The 21,623-nt window shown below is 48.9% G+C and overlaps 1 protein-coding gene across 1 annotated transcript in view; it reads left to right on the top strand.

Annotated features, from left to right (window-relative positions):
- Window positions 1–15,140: 15,140 nt before the first annotated feature.
- GNB4 (G protein subunit beta 4) overlaps window positions 15,141–21,623 on the top strand; it is a 53,523-nt gene continuing 47,040 nt past the window's right edge. Inside the window, exon 1 of the mRNA XM_060242553.1 lies at window positions 15,141–15,325. The gene's annotated coding sequence lies outside the window, so the exon portion shown is untranslated. The remainder of the gene's footprint in view (window positions 15,326–21,623) is intronic.

Raw genomic sequence — 21,623 nt, 5'->3', positions numbered from 1 at the left:
TTGTGGCGGGACTTTCTGTTGGGGCCGTATGTAGAGGCTGCGCATGTACGTTAAAGCGTGCGATCAATTACAATGATTTAAGCATACGTACAGGCCACTGTTGGGGAAGGCAATGGCAAACCACCCCATAAAAAGTCTGCTGCGAAAACATCGTGATGTGACGTCACCCCAGAGTCGGAAATGACTGGTGCTTGCACAGGGGACTACCTTTACCTTTTTTACCTTTTACAGGGCACTGTGCTTGAAAATACACTTTGGTGGCATCAAGGCTTTCTGTTTGGGGACCGTGACCCCCAATATGGGACCCTTGGGCACTATAGTCCCCTTGTAGGTTTCCTGACATTCGTCTGCTTCTTCGGCAAAGTTGCTCTTCCCCAAAGCTAATGGCTGGCCCCAGCTTTCCTGCACCTCACCTCATTGGAACAGGAGGTGATTCAGAAGGAAGCAGGAGGTGCATTTTTGTGTCTATGACAGCACTCATGCAGAAACAGCTGTCTCTATTGTAGCAGGATGCTCGGCTAGCAACTTCCCAACATTTTTTTTTGTATTTTTGTATTTCTGCATGTGCGTGCACATGTGTGTGCATATGAATGCACTTGGAAGTCATGGCAATTTCTGGTTATTGACCCCTACTGGGGGGCGTGGAGGATATTCAGGGAGGCGCCCCTGTCCTCCTGACTTGGTATTCCAAGGAGGTCTCCCATCTAAGTACCAGAGTCGACCCTGTTTAGCTTCCGAGATCTGACAAGATTAGGCTTGCCTGGGCTATGCAAGTCAGTCTTCCCAGCATTTTCTGATTGGCCCCCAAACCCAAAGAAAACATAGAGACAGGCTATGGCCAATACTCCCTCTAAGCTGTGGAGTCTTGTGAGCAAAAACTCTCCTTTGGGAGGTACTGCCATTAAAGTTGTGAGCTACTGCATAAACTAGTTTGCTCTGGGGCCATTTTTTCTGAGCTAAGACAAAAATGTGTGAGCTGGAGGCTAAAAAACTGTGACCTGGCTCACACTAATTCAGCTTAGAGGGAACACTGACTATGGCTCGCTGGCAGAGCATCTGGTTGGCATGTAGAAAATCCCAGGTTCGATCCTTGACAACTCCAGTTAAAGCTGATGGGTGATTTATTTATTTTATTCATTTATACTTTGCCTTTCACCCAGTGGGGACTCAAAGCAGTTTATATCATTCTCTTCTCCTCCATTTTATCCTCACAACAACCCTGTGAAGTAGGACAGGTTGAGAGAGTGTGCTGGTCTCAGGTCACCTGACAGAGCACAGAATAGATAAGGCTAAAGTAGGTTCCCAATTCCTTATTCACAGTTCCTAGGCCCTCATTCTCCAAAAGAACTACAAATATTGGATGAAACATCTCTGCACCCCAAAATACATTTGGGAACCACAGTTCCCTACTTTGTAAGGGGACAAACCCTGGCCCAAAGTCTGGTTTTAACACTGGCGGAGGAAAGTGCCATCAATTAAGGTGGCCAGCCTCCAGGTGCGTCCTGGAGATCTCTGGCTTTGACAACTGGTCTTCAGCTTCTTTTTTGGAGAAAATGGCTACTTCTATGCTGAAGCCCCTCCCCAAACCCCGCCCTCTCCTAGATTCACCCCCAAAGTCTCCAGGTATTTTCCAACACAGACTTGGCAACCCGAATTCTAGTGGCAGGTGACTGATGCCAACCCAACAGGGCTTTCAAGACAAGAGACGAACAAAGGCATAGCACCCCTGGATTTCCAGTTTGGTGTGGTGGTTAAGTGTGCGGGCTCTTATCTGGGAAAACTGGGTTTGATTCCCCACTCCTTCACTTGCAGCTGCTGGAATGGCCTTGAGTCAGCTATAGCTCTCGCAGGAGTTGTCCTTGAAAGGGCAGCTTCTGTGAGAGCTCTTTCAGTCCCGCCCACCACACAGGGTGTCTGTTGTGGGGGGAGAAGATAAAGGAGATTGTGAGCCACTCTGAGACTCTCATTCAGAGAGAAGGGTGGGGTATAAATCCGCAGTCGTCCTCTTCTTCTTCCTCTTTGATGGTCTCCCTGCCCCAAAGCCCACCAGAGTCTCCAGGCTCTACTCTAAAATCTCCAGCAATTTCCCAACCCAGAACCGACAACCCAACACGTAGTGTTTGCCTTTGGGTGCCTGGGGGTCAGGAGTTTAAAGTTCCTTCTGGAAATTGTTCAGAGAAGAGCCGTTTTTGTTGCAAACGGGTTTGAGCAACATTCTAAAAGAAGCTGTCAACACTTTCCTTTAGACAATCTTACCAGAGCGCAGTGGCTTTGGGAATTGATAATGAGAGCCTTTCCCCTCCCCCGGCAGGCATCTTGTTTGAAGCCAGCTTTGAAGACTGAAAAACCTTTACCATGCTCAAGACTTGTTTAGTAGCTTGGGTAGGGTTGCCAGCTCCAATCCAAGAAATATCTGGGGACTTTGGGGGTGGAGTCAGGACACTTTGGGGGGTGGAACCCAGAGACATTGGGTTGGAGCCAGGAGCAAAGTTGTGACAAGCATAATTGATCTCCAAAGGGAGTTCTGGCCATCACATTTAAAGGGACCACACGCCTTTTAAATGCCTTCCCTCCATTAGAAATCATGAAGAATAGGGGCACTTTCTTTTTGGGCTCATAAAATTGGACCCCCTAGTCCAATCCTTTTACAACTTGGAGGGCATTTTGAGGAGAGGCATTGGACACTATGCTGAAAATTTGGTGCCTCTATCTCAAAAAACAGCCCCCCCTCGAGCCCCAGATGCCCACAGATCAATTCTCCATTATACCTTATCGGAATCAGTCTCCATAGGGAATAATGGAGTGCCCAGCAGACATTTCCCTCTCCTCACCTGCTTTCTGATGACCCTGAAGTGGGGGGAGGGCCTCCAACCCGGGGGATCCCCTGCCCTTACCTGGGGATTGGCAACACTAAGCTTTGGTGTGAAATGTACTTGAGGCCTCTGCTCTGTTCTCCTTGCAAGCGAGTAACCCCACAGTCTGGGAACGACAGCTACAACTGGGGCTTTGGTGGGGATTTAAAAAAAAAAGAGAGCAAGAGAGCAGAATTAGCTAAGGAGAGCAATATGAATGAGACAATCCCTTCAGAGGGAAGTGATTTATGGTTATGGTGGTGTTTGTTGTGTGGTCGCCATTTATTAGGGTCACCAACCTCTAGGTAGGGCCTGGATATATCCCACTTTGAAAACTGATCTCCGGCTGGCAGAGATCAGCTCCCCTGGAGAAAATGGCTGCTTTAAAGGGTGGACTCTAGGGCGCTGTACTATGCTGAGACCCCTCCCCTCTCCAAACTTCACCCTCTCCTGGCTCCACCCTCTACTTACCCCCAAAGTATCCAGGTATTTTCCAAAGCAGGAGTCAAGTAGCACCTTTAAGACCAACAAAGTTTTATTCAGGATGTAAGCTTTCGTGTGCTAGAAGCGCACTTCATCAGACAACAGGATGGAATGGCAAGCAGTTCTATTGTCTGATGAAGTGTGCTTCTAGCGCACGAAAGCTTACATCCTGAATAAAGCTTTGTTGGTCTTAAAGGTGATACTTGACTCCTACTTTGTTCTACTGCTTCAGACCAACACCTGGGTCTATAGGTATTTTCCAAGTTAGACCAGGTAACCTAACATTTATTCCCACTTAGTGTTCACTGAACCACAGAGAAAGGGGGAAACAAAAACACAGAGCTGATTCAAAAGAACAGGGAGTCTGTAGTCCGGTCCTTCCCAGAGTGCAGCACTTCAGACTGCAAGCAGAAGTGACTGGGGGTTTGAATGATCCCCTGAGTTAGGTTGCCAACTCTGGGTTGGGAAATTCCTGGAGATTTGGGGGCAGAGTCTGGGAGTTTAGAAGGAATCTGATGCCATAGAGTCCTCCAGTGGAACCAATATCTCAAGTCTGAAGATCTGTTCTAATTCTGGGGGGTTCCAGGAGCCCCTTGGAGGTTGGCCACTCTATCCCCCATGCTAAAAACAAAAGCCCATTGTTTTCTGAAGTGCACAGTGGGGTCTTACCATCAGGAGTCTAGGACAAGCTGTAGTCTTTTATGGACTTTGGACCACAGCTGCCCACAAGCTCTTCTGTCATGGCTCCTTCCCCCACAACTGCATATAAACTGGAGGTAGAGTTACCAATCTCCAGGTGGGGTCTGGAGTTCTCCTGATCTCCAGACTTCAGAGATCAGGTCCCTTGGTGGAAATAGAGGGCATGGGAATGCATCAAGAGTTTGCTTGATGGAATAACGGCAGTGGCATTCTGCAAAGGGAAACTGCAAAGATGGTGTTGTATTTCCCGGGTGAAATCTGGACAGTTTTTATTCTATACCTCATAAGATTCTGAGAAACACAGGAGTATAAATATATGGACTAGTGAAACAGACTACCATTAGAAGCACAGTGGATAATATTAGAATTAAAGACCCTGGAAGAAAGATTCAATCCAAAACAAGAAATCAGACTAGCAATCCATTGGGCTATATTTTCCACTATTTGGAATAGTATGCAAACAACAACAATAGCACCATACACAGTGGCATAGACTACAGCCCTGTTCTCTTTAACAATAGTGGCTTCCTAACCCATTCTCTTACACTCTAGCCCTATCCCTTTTATAAAAATGGCCAGTTGAACAACTCTGTTTTGAGTAGTTTGCAGAATGACAGAAGCACGAGAGCCTACTTGACCTCCTTCAGCAGGTTTTCCACAATGTGGAGTCCTCAGCTATGGTTGCCAGGCTCCCGGTGCTGGTGGGGGGAACCCCATCAACCCCGTTCCCCTATTGGTGCTCAATTGAGCAGCAGGAGGGACATGAGGGGATGACATCATGTGCTGCAGTGGTGTCACTTCCGACATGGAATCTGGCATCACTGTATTGCTCTAGGAATTTTGCTGATCTCTATGTTCTTACTATAGAGTTCTGGAGAAACCCCAGAGTGTCTCATACTGCAGTGACAGTGCTAATGGTTACACAGTTTTTCGATGTTGTTTTACCAGATCTCTGCCCCCTCCACCTTCCAACAGTTGCCAGCACCAAGCTGGCAGTAGCAATCCTAGTCACAACAGAGAAGGCACATTTGCAGGCAGCTTTTGAGCTTACTCGTGTGCGGGGCAGCACTTTCAGAAGGCAGAGCTGTCTACGTAACTCTGTTGTGGCAGAGCTGGTCCATGTAGTTGAGTCGTGCACCCCCACTGTAAGACGTCCTGGCTGCATTGTTCTCCACCTGCACTTCCTTCTTGGCAGTGAGCCTGGGCTGGTTGTGGTTTGTGTAACGTGTGTCCCCTTTGTGCAGAGCGCCCTTTGCCAAAGTTCCCACTTAGGCACATGTGTAGAGATAAGAGCGATGCAGACCCATGCTGCACATCTTGATATGTGAGTGGTGTTCATTCGCTGGGGATTACAGGCTCCAGGCACTGGGCCAACATACAGGATTAGTTGAAATCTTGTCCTCTAATGAGGCAGGAGGTGAAGGGGAGAGCAGGGATCTGTCTCTTTCCGCTGACTTCAACAGGTCTGTTTTCCCTGTACAACGCCAGTTTTGTAGATGTTGTTCAGTCGCACAGTCGAGTCTGACTCTTTGTGACCCCATGGACAAAGTCATGCCAGGCCCTCCTGTCTTCCACCATCCTCCAAAGTCTGTTCAAATTCGTGTTTGTTACATCAGAAACACTGTCCAGCCATCTCATCTTTTGTCGTCCCCTTCTTCTTTTGCCTTGTCTTTCCTAGCATCAGCATCTTCTCCAGTGAGTGCTCCCTTCTCATTCGGCGGCCAAAGTATTTGAGCTTCAGCTTCAGCATCTGACCTTCCAAGGAACAGTCTGGGTTGATTTCCCTTAGGACTGACTGGTTTGATCTTCTTGCAGTCCAAGGGACTCTCAAGATTCTTCTCCAGCACCACATCTCAAAAGCATCCATTCTTCTGCGCTTGGCGTTCCTTATGGTCCAGCTCTCACAGCCATACATTACTACCTGGAATACCATCACTTTGACTATACAGACTTTTGTTGGCAGGGTGATGTCTCTACTTTTTATTATACTGCCCAGGTTTGTAGATGTAGCTTTTTAATATTTTTATTTCATAGAACCATAGAGTTGGAAGGGACCTCCAGGGTCAGTTAGTTCAGCCCCCTGCACAATACAGGAAACTCACAAATACCTCCCCCTAAATTCACAGGATCTTCATTGCTGTCAGATGGCCATCTAGCCTCTGTTTCAAAACCTCCAAGGAAGGAGAGCCCACCACCTCCCGAGGAAGCCTGTTTCACTGAGGAATCGCTCTAACGGTCAGGAAGTTGTTCTTAATGTTGAGCCGGAAACTCTTTTAATTTCAACCCATTGATTCTGGTCCTACCTACCTATTTATTTATTTGATTTGATTTTTAGCCTGCCCTTCCTGTGGGACAGGCTCAGGGCGGGTTACATCATAAAACAATCAGCAATAAAAGACCAATTTAAAATATAGAAAATCTAAAACTACAGAGTGACAATAGAGACTAAAATGGCAGGTTCTGCCTCACAGACATGGTCTTATTGTCCAGGTCCAGCAGATCTTATAGCACTGGGATGGAATGAAGGGGGGAGGCTGGTAACAAGTGACATCCACTGCCTCAGCTGAAAGCCTGGCAAAAGAGCTCTGTTTTACACACCCTGCAGAATTGGAGCAGATCCTGCAGGGCCCGGATCTCCTGGAGCAGCTCATTCCACCAGGCAGGGGCCAGGGCTGAAAAGGCCCTGTGAGGGAGTGAGGGAGGTAGCAGTAACTCCTGAAGGAGAAAATGATTTCAAGTGTGTTGGCCTGCCATTCCTCAGATCTGCTCTCACTCCCCTGCCCCCATTTTTGGTGGCGTTATTTTGCTATGCTTCTGCCAGCTTGGGCTTGCTCTGGCACAAGAGCTTCACGAAACCAGCATGGATCACTATGCCAGCCTGTGGGATTGCCAGCCCTTGGAACCTTCAGAGGACTGGCAGGGGTGGAACTTACCAAAACGACGATCTTCCAATGCCGCAATGTCTGGCCATGTAACTGGAAGTGATGTCACCATGTTGCTGGATGCTCTCATATTTGCCCAAACTCTATGGTAAAAACCACAGAGTTCCAGGTAAATCATGGAATGTCCTGCAAACAAGGTGATATGGCTTTTGGTTGTGTAGCTGGATTTGACGTCATGGCCTCAGAAAATAGCTGTTTGGCACCTCCATTTTCCCCCTCACTGCCCCACTGTGTGCCAGTGGGGGCAGGGGAGGTGCTGATGCCCGTGGCAGTCAAATGGCACCCCTACTGGCACAATTTAATATACCAGCCTAAGGAGATTTGTTCACAGTGGTAGCCTCATCCTGCCTGTGCCACTTGGAGATTGCATCACATCATTTCTCTTGCATCTTCTAATAATATCCAGAGTCTGGCAAGTTTTGCTTTAAAAAAAAGATCATCATTAGAGGAAATAAATGTAGCGTTGTGTGTTTAACATATCTGCTCTTGTCACCGAGTGATGTAAATAGAACTCAGCTTCTCCCCCACCCCTCATTATTCCTTTAAAACAGGTATTCATTGCTAATGGGTCAGACAGCAGATGAAATAGAATAAACAGCAGCTGTGATGAATAACAAATGTCCTTTTTGAATCAGAGAAGTTCTGGTAACAATTACGCTTCTTGTTTTAGTGTCGGGAGCCTGTGTTCATTCAGCTGGGGTGCAATCGATGCGGTTATGTGGGTAAAAGAGGACAGGAATGGTTGACTGTTTGGTGAGACACGGAGGATCTCAGAGCATAAGGGGGTTTTGTTGATCTCCTGTTAGATGCCCCTGGGATGCTTCAAGATAGGGTTTGCCATTCTCTGTCTGCAAGATCAGGGGAAAAGGTAGGTGAATTGGGCTGGGGGAAAATATGATTCATACAGAAGATGCAGAGAGGTAACATGCAGGGTGGGAAGAAATTGGTACCACCCTGCTGTCTGAGATCTTACAAAAACAGAGATGTGCATATCAGGTCCCTCCCCTTGAAATATACGAATGAGGCATAAATCAACAGTTCTCAGATCCTGGAATGCCCATTTCAAGTCAGGAAAAGGAGGAAAGTGAAGGCTCCTTTTCCATAGTTCCAACCTGAATCGAGTATTACAGATGGGAGGCAGGTAGATGGGAGGAATGCAAGTAGATGGAAATGTTGGAGCAAGAATCTACATAAACCCAGTCTGACAGCTACAGTATCACAGCTGGTGATCTAGCTGCCAGGCTAGGTCACAGTGACCTGATCAGCAGACCGGCTTGAGCCGGCAGAAGCCAAGTGATGCAATCTGCTGAGTCAGCACGGCCAGGATTGGCTGCTTGGACTATATATGATCTGTGTGTGCATCACACAGGTCTCTCCCTGTGAGATGGTGGTTAGGCGAAGCACTTTGTCCGTGGAGGTGATATTGTATAGACTGCACAAGAGAGCACTTGTCGTGTACATATGTTAATACACCTTTTGGCACTAGTTGCACGTGTCGGCCTGATTTTCTTTCCTGAAGCCCTGTGTCGGGCAAGTCATCTCCCTCACTCTGCTACTCCCGCTCCGACAGGGTTATGGGCCCAGGGCGGTTCCGCTGCGCGGAGGAGAGAGTTGAGAGTTGAGCTGACTGTGAGTTTGGAAAGAGCCGGAGGCGAGGAACGCCGGTGAAGGACACAGAAGCACCACCGTTCTCTGTTTGAGAGCCAGAGGGACGTCGGCAGCCAGCTGTGAGGAGGAGTCGGCACGATGGCTCAGCAACAGCTTGGAGTAGCCGTTGAGAAGCTCACCTCAGCCAACTACGCGGTGTGGAGCCTGAGAATGCAACACTACCTCAAGCGTGAAGGGCAATGGCTGTTCGTGAGTAACCCCCCTGCTGACTTATCTCCTGCCGAGACTGTGTTATCGGATAAGGCACTGGCCAACATAGTGCTATCTATAGGAGATGACCAGCTGGTTTATGTGCGAGGGAAGGACACTCCCAAGGCTGCCTGGGACGCGTTGAGTGCGGTGCATGTTAGTACCACTGCTGGTTCCCTCATGGCCTTGACAAGGAGGATGTTCCGCACCGTTATGCCGGCTGGAGGGTGTGTGAAAGATCACATCAAACGGCTAACGGACTGTTTCGTTGAGCTGGAGGCAAGAGGCAAGACTGTAGCTCCAGACGACAGAGTGTACATTTTGCTGTCGTCGTTGCCACCTGAGTACACTCCCCTGATAACTTCTCTGGAGACGGTGGACGTAGCGACCCTGACCATGGAATACGTCTGTGCCCACCTGCTTGACTTCCAAGAGAGAATTCCGGCCGTGAGCTGTCCGGGGGTGTCGGCCGGGCAGCGTGCTGTTATCGGTGTGTCCGGGAAGACAGCCAAGAATGAGCCAGCTTTTGCTGCTGGCAGGCGTCCGAAGGTGGAGGAAGTGGAGCCGACTGCGTTTGCAGTCCGTCGCTGCTATGGATGCGGGTCGTCGCAGCACCTGCTCCGAGCTTGCCCTGAGAGGGAGAAGAGGCGGGGGCGTGTGCGGCGAGAGCGGAGGACCGCCAGCCCGTGTGAGGAAGCAACCCGGCTGGTCACGTCTGCAGTAGAGAGCACAGGGTCTGCTTGGATTTTAGACTCCGGGGCAACGAGCCATCTCTGCTGCGAGAAGGAGTTGTTGAAAAACATTGACAGTCCTGAGCATAAGTATGTGAGATTGGCTGATGGGACCACTGCCAATTCTGTTTGCTCAGGCAATGTGGAATTTCCTGCACTGAAATGTATGTTGCAAAATGTGTTGTATGTACCCTCACTGCAGTCTAACCTGTTGAGTGTTAGCACACTGTTTGACCAGGGATACCAGGTGAGATTTGAGAAAACCTGCTGCAAAATCCTGGGAGGTGGGGGAAAGTTGCTTGTGACAGGAAAGAGGGAAGGTAAACTGTATGTGGTCCAGAGTGATTGTGCCCAGGTGGCTCAGGTGTCGAATGAGCCTGTGCACAATAATTGTATACATTTGCTCCATAGGAGACTTGGGCACTGCGGATTTAGGGCGTTAAAGAAAACCCTGGAGCTTGTGCCTAGTTTGAAAGTAAATCCTTGCAAATGTTACTTGGATTGCCAGGTCTGCAAGAAGACCAAAAGCAAGGCGTGTGCTGTTGCTAAAGAAAGCTCAAGGGAAAGCACACGAGCCCTGGAACTAGTCCATTTAGACGTTATTGGCCCATTGCCAAAGAGTCTGTCGGGGAGGAGATACTGCTTGGTGGCCACCGACGACCACACGAGGTACGCGTGGGTTTTCACCATGGTGCATAAGTCTGAGGTGTATAAGACATTCACCAAGTGGGTCAAAGCAGTGGAGAGACAATTAGGGGTTAATCTCCTGGCTGTACAAACCGACAGAGGGGGGGAATTCTTATCTAACCCGATGAAACGTTGGCTGGAGAACAAGGGCATTGCCCACCGTCTGACGAACCCGGCAACGCCCCGAGAAAATGGGCATGGGGCTGTATTGCAGAATGTGATGTATTGCATGTTAGAGGATGCACAACTGCCAATGACCTATTGGGCAGAAACCATACATGCAGCTGTTTTTTTGCAAAACAGGGTTTGGTGTAATACTGTGAAAAATGTGCCTTACAGGTTACTGTTGAACAAGACCCCAGATTTGAGTTCTTTAAAAGTCTTTGGGTCACGGGCTCGGGTTGGCATCCACTCCACGAGTAGCGGGGAGGGGGATGTCCGGGCAGAGAGCCTAATTTTTCTGGGCTACAAGCCAAGGGCCAGGTGTTATCGTTTCTGCAATAGCAAAAGCAAGATAACACTTAGCAAGAGTGCCCAGTTCAATGAAGAAAGCAGCTGGCCAAGGTTGCACTCCTTGCAGAAACAATTTGTCCTGCTGCCAAGTAGCGATAACGATGTTGGAGCGCAGCCCAGAACTCCAGCCCAGGAGGTGGCACCCAGTGGGGCTGGAGAAGGTGAGCCGAATGCTGGCACAGAGCCTGACGAGCAGAGTCAGGAGGCAGAGCCTCAAATGCAGGAACTGGAGGTAAAGTGTGAGAGTCAGGAGGTTCAGCACCCAATTACAGGGGCAGAGCAACCAGCCCAGGAGGTGGGAACAGAGCAACCCGAAGAAGACAAAGCTGGTCCAAGCGCAGGGCCACGGGTGTCTGCCAGGTCCACCAAAGGCCAACGTCCCGCTAGGTACAAGTGTCCCTATGTCACTCTGACTGTCAATCCAGACCCACCCGGATTTGAGGAAATGTTAAAAGAAAAGGCTAAGAAATGGAAAGCCTGGGTGGCAGAGTGCGAGGCAAGGGAGAAGGAGGCTGAAGCCAAGCGTCTGAAAGAGCTGGCTGAACAGGAACACGATGATGTGTTTTACAATCATGATGAGTTCCTGAACGAATTCCGGAAAGGGTTCCGAGCTACGTAAATATGAACTGTAATGTTGCTGGTGGACATGTATGTAAACTGTGTAAAGTGTTTTGGTGCACTGGGTTTAAATAGATTAGGAGGTGTGTTGGAGCAAGAATCTACATAAACCCAGTCTGACAGCTACAGTATCACAGCTGGTGATCTAGCTGCCAGGCTAGGTCACAGTGACCTGATCAGCAGACCGGCTTGAGCCGGCAGAAGCCAAGTGATGCAATCTGCTGAGTCAGCACGGCCAGGATTGGCTGCTTGGACTATATATGATCTGTGTGTGCATCACACAGGTCTCTCCCTGTGAGATGGTGGTTAGGCGAAGCACTTTGTCCGTGGAGGTGATATTGTATAGACTGCACAAGAGAGCACTTGTCGTGTACATATGTTAATACACCTTTTGGCACTAGTTGCACGTGTCGGCCTGATTTTCTTTCCTGAAGCCCTGTGTCGGGCAAGTCATCTCCCTCACTCTGCTACTCCCGCTCCGACAGGAAAAGGAGGATGGGGAAAATGAACTGGGGGCGAGCAGAGGGGAAGACATTCCTGGAAACTCTCTGTCCAGGGCCCCCAGAACCTGGAACTGGGCCCGAACTGGGCTGTGTGCCATGACATTTCCAGGTGGGCAGCCGTGTTGGTCTGAAGCAGCAGAACAAAGTTTGAACCCAGAGAGCCTGTTTGGTGTACTGGTTAAGTGTACGACTCTTATCTGGAAGAACCGGGTTTGATTCCCCACTCCTCCACTTGCAGCTGCTGGAATGGCCTTGGGTCAGCCATAGCTCTGGCAGAGTTGCCCTTGAAAGGGCAGCTTCTGTGAGAGCTCTCTCAGCCCCAGGTTGTCTGTTGTGGGGGAGGAAGATAAAGGAGATTGTGAGCCACTCTGGGACTCTTGAGATTTGGAGTGGAGGGAGCGGGATATAAATCCAATGTCTTCTTCAAGACCAACAGTTTTATTCAAGGTATGAGCTTTTGTGTGCATGCACACTTCCCAAAATGGAAGTTAACTGTTGTCCCCCACAACTAAATCCAAACAAATGGTGACCTGGTGACTGTATAAACGTAACTTGTTATTGCTCTTTGGCTTTTGCATATGTCAAAACATCTTCATTCAGTTGGATGCTAATTTGCTGTTCACCTATATAGAGGGATCTGTCCAGGGCTCTTTTTTGAGCAGGAATGCAGTTCCTGCTGACTTGGTGTCAGGGGTGTGGCCTAATATGCAAATGAGTCCCTGCTGGGCTTTTTCTACAAAAAAGCCCTGACTTTTGACAAGCGATCACTAAGTCAAATTTCATTTTAAGTACCCCTACTATTTGAGCTGTGACACATGCTACTAACTAGGAATATTCCTAACCTTCCAACCCCAAAAGAGGACGTTTTAATCATTTGTTAAAAAGAGCCCCAAAGAGCATGGACAGCAAAAAAAGAGGACATGTCCTTGAAAAAGAGGACATCTGGTAACCCTAGCGTAGCAACCTTGGCCTTGTTTGGTAGTTTCTCATCCAAGTACTAATTAGGGCTGACCCGGCTTAGGTTCTGAGATATGATGAGATTGGGCTACCCTGGACCATCCAGGTCAGGGAATCAGATATCAGATGTGATTGGAACAGTCCAACACCACTGCAGACTTGGTGTCAGATAGATAGATAGATAGATAGATAGATAGGGTGGAAAGAAAGTAACTTTAAATGCATTCCCCAAGCTGCCAGCAGGCTCAGCTTGGAGAAGTGATTTAAAGAGACAAATGCCTTCTCCAAGCTGGCCAATGTGGCAGTGGGAGCTTGGAGAGCCACACAATATGTGTGAAAGAGCCAAATGTGGCTCCTGAGCCACAGTTTGTCCACCCCTGGTCAAGATTATTGTCTGCTCTGACTGGTAGCAGCTATCCAGGGTCTCAGGCAGAGGCAATAAAAACATAAAAGAAGCCTTTTATTCTTGGTGCTTGGGGTGCAATAGAGAGAGGGCTTATGGAGTCTGGCCTCACTGGTGGACCTCCTGATGGCACCTGGGTTTTGGTCACTGTGTGACACAGAGTGTTGGACTAGATGGGCCATTGGCCTGATCCAACAGGGCTTCTTTTATGTTTTTATTGCCTCTGTCTGAGACCCTGGATAGCTGCTACCAGTCAGAGCAGACAATAATCTTGACCAGGGGTGGCCAAACTGTGGCTCAGGAGTCACATGTGGCTCTTTCACACCTATTGTGTGGCTCTCAAAGTCACCACTGCCCCATTGGCCAGCTTGGAGAAGGCATTTGTCTCTTTAAATCACTTCTTCAAGCTCAGCCAGCTGGCAGCTTGGAGAATGCATTTAAAGTTACTTTCCACCCACCCACTCCCTCCCTCCCTCCCTCCCTCCCTTCCTTCCTTCCCAAACATCTGATGTTCATGTCTTGGGGGTCTCAAGCATCTGACATTCATGTCTTATGGCTCTCAAACCTCTGACATTTATTCTATGTGGCTCTTATGTTAAGCAAGTTTGGTCACCCCTGATCTTGGCGGATCAAGGAACTGAGTCAGCAGTCCATTACACAACACACAGGTTGGGTCTGGAGGCGGTGCCCTTTATTAAACTTAGGACTGAGTTGCAGATTCTCAGTTCCCACATGCAGGGCCGGCCCTGCCACAAGGCAAAATAGGCAATTGCCTAGGGCGCTGGCCTTTTGGGGACACTGAATTAGGTGCCCTCATGCGACTCAATGATGTTATCAGTGTGGGGGGGGGGGCGCCAGAAGTCAGCCTGCCTAGGGTGCCAGGCAGTCTAAGGCCGGTCCTGCCCACATGCCTACTGTCCCGATCCACACAGGGATCATGACAAAGCAAGTACAGAAATGTCTTCATTTTCCCACACACCCCGTTTCCCTGCTCTGAAACAGCAGGGTGATATTTGGCTTGGTTTGGTGGGGGGGAGCTGACATGTTCCCTGGGTTTCCTCCATGGGGCAGTGCCACCCCAAGGTTGTTTCAGACTGGGGAAATAGCGTGGGGGCAGCAAGGCTGAAACACCTTTCTGGCACCGAATGTATGGGAGAATTCACAACTCGCGTCTGACTGTTACACAGGCTAGGGACCCCCAGATTGTGCGTTGTGTCTGCATTGTCCATGTTCTCACACACCGGAGGCAGGGTGCCTGGATACGTGCTGTGCTGCCACGCTGCCATGACGCCAGACTGCACGTGCAGTGACCCAGTTTACACAAGGCGCTAGCTTGGCGAAAATTTGGATGGGTAAACAAGGTTGCCAACTTCCCGGTGGGGTCTGGAGACCCCCTCGAATTGCAACTGCACTCTAGACTGCAGAGATCAGTTCCCTTGCAGGGTGTGCTATACGGCATTATACCCCGCTCCCCAGTCTCCCGGAATTGCCTACCCCGAAGTTGGCAACCCCACCGGCTCCCAGCGTCGCGTTCTAGCCCAGAAGAACAGCTCTGGCCGTTTGCCCATTTGATTTCATCCCTAACCAAAAAAGGAGTCCTTAAAGGGCGGCGAATGGCAAAGGGGTGAGAGCTCCTTACATATATTGGACTGAGTAGTTTCGAAGTCTACTGGAGCAGCCGCGACCCCCCAGAATTGCAAGCCCCCCGGTGGGAAGATGCAGCCGCCGGACTACGCCCTGCCCGCCACTCCAAGCGTTCAGAGAAATTCTCCGGGCGCTTTTGTGCTCCTCGGAAGGGAAAGCGATCCCGGCCCGCCAGGAAAAGCTCTTTCTCTTTAATGTGCTTGACGTCAGAGAGGCGCAACCATAGCAACTGTCCATCACGTTGGTTGAGCACACGAGGGAAGGGGGGGCCAAGCGGGAAAGGCACGGCTCCAGTTCAAGCGAGGCTTCGGAGAGAGGTCGGCGGAGGAGGCGCAATGGACGCATTGCTTTGGTGACATTTCCGAGCAAGGGGTTTGAGCGAGCCAAGGCGCAGCCGGAGGCCGGGAGAGCAACGCCGGAGGAAACGGCAAGCCTCGTAGGTATCGCCTTTGTATGGATCTCTAGATGCATGACAGCCCCCCCCCCCCCGCCCGTTTTCCTTGGCCGGTGCAGGGAAGACAGCAGAAGGGCTGTTGCAGCGCAAATGCGAGAAAGGCTGTTGCAGCGCAAATTCGGGGCACGTTTTTCCTTCTTTTTTTTTTTTTGCAAAAAGGGAGCGCGTATTTTTTGCAAAAACGGGGCCGAGGATTTATAATTTTTTTTTGCAAAAAAAAAAAAAAAAAAAAAAAAGCTCAGCAAAAAGCATCCCCGTCGTGTCCCGATTGCACAAGAGAGCCGAAGCGAGCAAAGGAGATCCGGCCAGGATTGCCCGCTCGAGAAAGGCAAAGGGCGAGCCTCCGCTTTCCTGGGTAACCCCCCTGCCGGTTGGAAAGCGGCAGGCACCGCGCAGGCTGCTGCAAAAGTCTGGCAACGCCCATAGCGGGAGAGATGGGGGGGGGGGGGAGAAAGAGCCGCCCCGTTTGTCTGACGGGAAACCCCCGCATTCATCACCCGATTCGTCTCGCAAGAGCTCGCTCGGCAGGCACCGCCCAGCCGTGCCGCAAACGCGCACGCGGCGGCTTCGCCAGACACACCCGGAGGCCACCCCGCTGTCTGCTGCCCTCCCCGCCTGGGATCTTCTCCGCAGCCGCGCTAGTTGCGCGGAAATCCCAGGGGCGGACAGATGTGGGCGTGGACCGCGGGCGCACTGCAGCGGGGAAGAGTTGTGGCTAGGGACGGGGAGGGGTCGTCCGTTGCCCCGCAGGGCCCCCCTTGCTTTAGGGTTGCCAATTCGAGTAATATCTGGGGAACTTTGGGGGTGTTGCCAGGAGCAAGGGTGTGACGAGCATAACGGAACGCCGAAGGGAGTTCTGGCCATCACATTGCAAGGGACCGCTCGACTTTTAAATGCCTTCTCTCCATTGAAAATAATGAAGGATAGGGGAACCTTTGTTTGGGGCTCATAGAATTGGACCCCCTGGTCCAATCTTTTTGAAACTTGGCAGGCATTTTGGAGGGAGGCACTGAATGCTATGCTGAAAATTTGGTGCATCTACCTCAAAAAACAGCCCTCCCACCCAGATACCTGCAGATCAGTTCTCCATGATACCCTATGGGAATTGGTCTCCATAGGGAATAATGGATTGTCCAGCAGACATTTCCCCCCCACCCCGCTTTCTGATGACCCTGAAGTGGGGGGAGGGCCTCCAAACCGGGGGATCCCCTACTCCCACCTGGGGATTGGCAACCCTGCCTTGCTTAGACTTAGCTCTTACAACTCACGTGCAAAGTTGTTTCCTCAATAAAGAATTATAGGTTGGTTTGACTCCTAACCGTTCTTTGCTTTCTGTTTCCTCGGTGGTGTTTATGCCAGTCTGATGGCGCTTTGGGGGATTGTTAACTGGATACATAACCCCCGGGGTGGTCTCATAGGTGTTTCCGAATCCACCCAGTGCATTAGATTGCCGTTTAGAAAGCCGCAGGTTGCAATGAACCAGTTATGCCCATCTCTTTAAAAACACGGTGCACCAGTCTGGCAGAGGCAATCTGGGTATGAAAGTAGCTGGATAGGTGCTTCATGCGCAAAAGGGTGCTTGCTGCACAGCGTGATAAAGAATCCCACATCTGCCTTGGTGCACACATGTTGCTCATGATCGGAGCAGGTCTTGGTGTGTGTGGGGTTACTTCAGTTGCTGGAATCCAAATCCATTCCACCCCTCTGGAAAGTAACAGACACTAATTCTGATGGTTAATGTGGTCCGTGCACGCAGGGGCATCATACTGTGCTGCAGATCTATGGATTGGGGCAGTTGTGCGCAAGCGAATACTACTCCCATGCAGGGTGACATTTCTTAATGATGTGTTTAGGACTAAGATATTGGTCTATAAGCTGTTGCATCCCTGTCTTCTTTTTTGTGTCTAGTCTCTTATTGTGGATTTTCTGGTGCTGTTAAGAATGCGAATCTTACGTTTCAGTTGTAGGTCTTCAGGGACCTGGGAGGAAACACATTTTTGCAGATTCTCACACACATATGCAAATCTTTTTCTGTGTGTTTCATGATGCAAAATCATGTTTTTGACCTCAGCAGGAATTCCCCCTGAGTATGTAGAGACCACTTGCGTTGTTCGTGGGTGGTCTGGTTTTGCTGTTGGGCATGGGGGGGGGGGAGCACTTTACTGTTAGATATGGCAAGAGTTTCCAATGGAAGTCCTCTCTGAAACCTTTTGAGCCCCCATTCCCTGACATGTCCTAGCTCGAAAAGGCATTAAAGTGCTTTTCTGTGTGATTCAAACGAAATGCATGTGTGGAAATGGTGGTGGGAAGTCCATCAAGTAACGGATGACTTATGGCACCCCTGTAGAGAAAGGCTCTTCAGAAAGGCAGTGAAATTGGCGAACTGAATCACGTATGCAGAGCGGACTTGTTGCCTTTAGAGGTTGCAGACCTGCAAGACAAGCTGGCTTTCCAAACGCAGTGATGCGCAAGAATGTGCCGTTCTTCAAACCACCAACTCTAGAAGATACGATGCAGGGGAGATGCCCCGCTGGGTTGGGTATGTCGTGCTTCTTCTAGCACGATGCAAGCCCTGTGTACCATCTTGGTTCCACATTGGAACACAGTATCAGTCGGGCGATTTTTAAATGGCCTTTCTTGAAGGCTCCCCAGGAAAAAGAAGTCATGTTACGTTTCTTATCCTATCAACTCAGGAAAACCAAGAAGAAATGTTTCTATTGGATTGCTTGGGGTGGGGAATACAAATGGTAATGGATTGAAATTGGGATCGGGACCTTAACTGGGCAGTTATTTGATTGTTCAAGAAATGCCCAGGTTGTTAGGCGGTGGTTGCTGGAGGTCCAGTCATCTTTTACGTAATTGACAAGCCTTCTGCAGCATATAGCAGTGGATTGTTGCTGGGGGGGAACATGATTTCTTCCCCAGCTAGCGCCCCTATTGGGAGAGTGAGATATCCTTTCCTCCAAACATCGTGAGCATCATTTGGAAAGTGCCTGTGATGTCACTGGTGACAAATGCCACAATCCCTCCTGCTATGCCCATGCCATTTCATGACCTTTAAACATTTTTTGTTTGATTTTTAAAAACTTATTGGAGGCTGAGTGCTCCCGCCTGAAAAACTGGAAGGAAGGCTTTCGCATAATGCTATTGGAAAAACAAAACCATGCCGATTCTTTCTTCCCCAGTTTTCATATTTCCAATATGCATTTCGATGCAGCCAATTTTGTGTATTGTAGGTTTTTATTTTACTATGTGCTACAGTGCTAACCCTGCCTTGTCAGATCTCGGAAACTGAAGTCGGGTTGACTGGCCCTGGTTGGTATTGGGATGGGAGATTACCAAGGAAGCCTGGGGTCACTATAGAGAGGCCGGCAATGGCAAAACACCTCTGCATATCTCTTGCCTTGAAAACCCTACAGGGTCACCATAAGTCAGCTGTGACTTGATGCGGGGGGGAAAGTCCATAGCATTTAAACGCTCTAATATCAGCTTTGAGTTGCAAATTTTAAAAACAAACAGAAAAATAGCAAAATATTTGATTTCTTAATCTCAACTCGCCTTCCATTTGCAGGGGAAGCATAGCATTGTAACTCAAAAAATGTGGATTCCCTTAGTTTTACCCAAACAGCGGGTGATAGATGATATTATTTTCCCCAGAGGGAATTCACAGTGCCTAACCTCAGTACAGGAGCATAAATACGTATGAACTCCAAAATGAATGAATAGAGGCGTACATTGACAGCTCGGTGATTAATAGGTGTATTATAGATGGTAGTCAAATGTGAAAACATTCATACCTGAAATGGCAAATTCTGTGCTCCAGAATAATTTGCAGCAAACCACCATAACATGAATATTTGGGTACCAATTCCAAAAATGAAGATTTAGGTACTGGTTCGAAAGAACGGAGATAACCACCGCCCTTCACCATACTCTGCATTTTTTTATTTTGCTCATGAAGGAGAAAAGTCTTCACAGCAGTGAAATGGACTATGATTTGCCACTGTGTTCTGTCTGAAAATGCGGCTTTTAGGCATTCTGTGGGGAGCTCACTATCAAGATGGTTAAAAATGTGGATTTTTTGCTGTCCTGGCTGCATTTATTTATTTTATTTATCTGGGATTTATATCCCGCCCTTCCCACCGAGTTGCTCAGGGGGGCTTACAACATATATAAAACTAACATAAAAATAAATTACACTTTAAAATTAACATTTCATAATAAATAATTAAAATCCAACATTTGTTATAAATATACATATCGTTAAAAATCAGACAGCGGTCGTGAAGCTACACTCTATTCAAATTCTGATTCGGTATACAGTATTCAGCATTCCGGTGTTTCATATTCAATATTCAGTAGTCGGTATACAGGTATACAGGGCCGGTTAGTTGTGGGCCAGCCAGAAGAGGGTTGTCTTACAGGCCCTGCGGAATTGAGTAAGATCCCGCAGGGCCCTTACCTCCTCCGGCAGCTGGTTCCACCAAAATGGAGCCATTACAGAGAAGGCCCGGTCCCTTGTGGTCTTCAAGCGGGCTTCCTTTGACCCGGGGACAACCAAAAGATTTTGAGATCCCGATCGCAGTGCTCTCTGGGGAACATGCATGGGTTATGCGTAGGGAATCCAAGGAAGGACAGGTATTTGGGTGAACAGACGTGGCGTACAAGAGTGTCCCAGTTTTATGACCGTGCATTTAATCAGTTCCATTTAAGAAAAAAAAGTTTAATGTCCCTATAGAGACTTAGTCATTAAGAGGCATAATCTGCAATGCAAACACCACAGGAGACTGAAGGCTGCATGTTACGCAAGGAGGTAACACATGCAGCCTCAGTCAGCAGCTCAGTGGTACAGCACAGTCCCAAAGTCAGTCCCTGGTGTTTCCAATGAAAGTATATAACCAGGGCTTTTTTTAAAGCAGGAACTCCTTTGGATTTTAGGCGGCACCCTCCCTGTTGTAGCCAATCCTCCCAAGAGCTTACAGGGCTCCTAGTACAGGGCCTACTGTAAACTCCAGGAGGATTAGCTACATCAGGGGTATGTGGCCTAATATGCAAAGGAGTTCCTGCTACAAAAAAAGCCCTGGTGGTACCTTTCTTTGGAAGCACCAGGGAACGTATGTATTTCCTATTGATTTATGGAGACCCAACAGTGGCTTACTTTGTTCTCCTCCCCTCTGTTTCATCCTAACAACAACCCTGTGAGGTAGGTTAGGCTGAGAGTATGCAACTGGCCCCAACTCAGCCCAGCAAGCTTCCATAAAAGAGCCCTAATTCAACCCTGGTGCAGGGCCTTTTTTTGTAGCAGGAACTCCTTTGCATATTAGGCCACACACCCCTGATGTAGCCAATCCTCCAAGAGCGTACAGGGCTCTTCGTACAGGGCCTACTGGAAGCTCCAGGAGGATTGGCTACATCGGGGGGGGGGGGGGAGTGCGACTTAATATACAAAGGAGTTCCTGCTACAAAAAAACCCTGGATCTCACGTAGCCAGAATGGGGAAAGAAAGATTCTTCCCTGCCCAAGATTCTGGAGAGCTGCTTGCCAGTCGGTATCAACTAATTTGGGACAGAACAGCTTTGTATGTTCATATGTGAGAGCCAGAGTAGGTACGTTCTAGCTGTATCTGAAAAAGTGAGCAGTGACTCATGAAAGCTTCTACCCTGCCACAAATTTTGTTAGTTTAAGGTGCTGCTGGACTCTTGCTTCTACAGCGGTCTGAATGTCAGGCTAGAATCTGGGAGACCCGGGTAGTCAGGGCTTTTTTGGTAGCAGGAACTCCTTTGCATATTAGGCCACACCCCTGATGTAGCCAATCCTCTTGGAGCTTGCAGCAGGCTCTGTACTAAGAGCCCTGTAAGCTCTTGGAGGATTGGCTACATCAGGGGTGTGTGGCCTAATATGCAAAGGAGTTCCTGCTACAAAAAAAGCCCTGCGCCAGGGTTGAATTAGGGCTGTTATGGAAGCTTGCTGGGTTGAGTTGGGGCCAGTTGCATACTCTCAGCCTAACCTACCTCACAGGCTTGTTGTTAGGATGAAACAGGGGAGGAGAACAAAGTAAGCCACTGTTGGGTCTCCATAAATCAATAGGAAATACATACGTTCCCTTCAGACATGAAAAGGAAAAAGATAAAGAGATTTATCTATCTTCATTTATTTATTTGTCTTCATAGATTTATCTGTGAAGACAAACAAAGCACAGTGCAAAAGTACGAAAGGCTGTAGCAGTAAAAATTGGCATATTGTGCAACAGACAGGAAGAAAATACACTTTAACGGTTAAC

This window comes from Heteronotia binoei, chromosome 6 (genome assembly GCF_032191835.1).
Source record: "Heteronotia binoei isolate CCM8104 ecotype False Entrance Well chromosome 6, APGP_CSIRO_Hbin_v1, whole genome shotgun sequence".
Classification (NCBI taxonomy): Eukaryota; Metazoa; Chordata; class Lepidosauria; order Squamata; family Gekkonidae; genus Heteronotia; species Heteronotia binoei.
The sequence above is the reverse complement of the archived record's forward strand: the minus strand, read 5'-3'. Positions and strand labels throughout refer to the sequence as shown.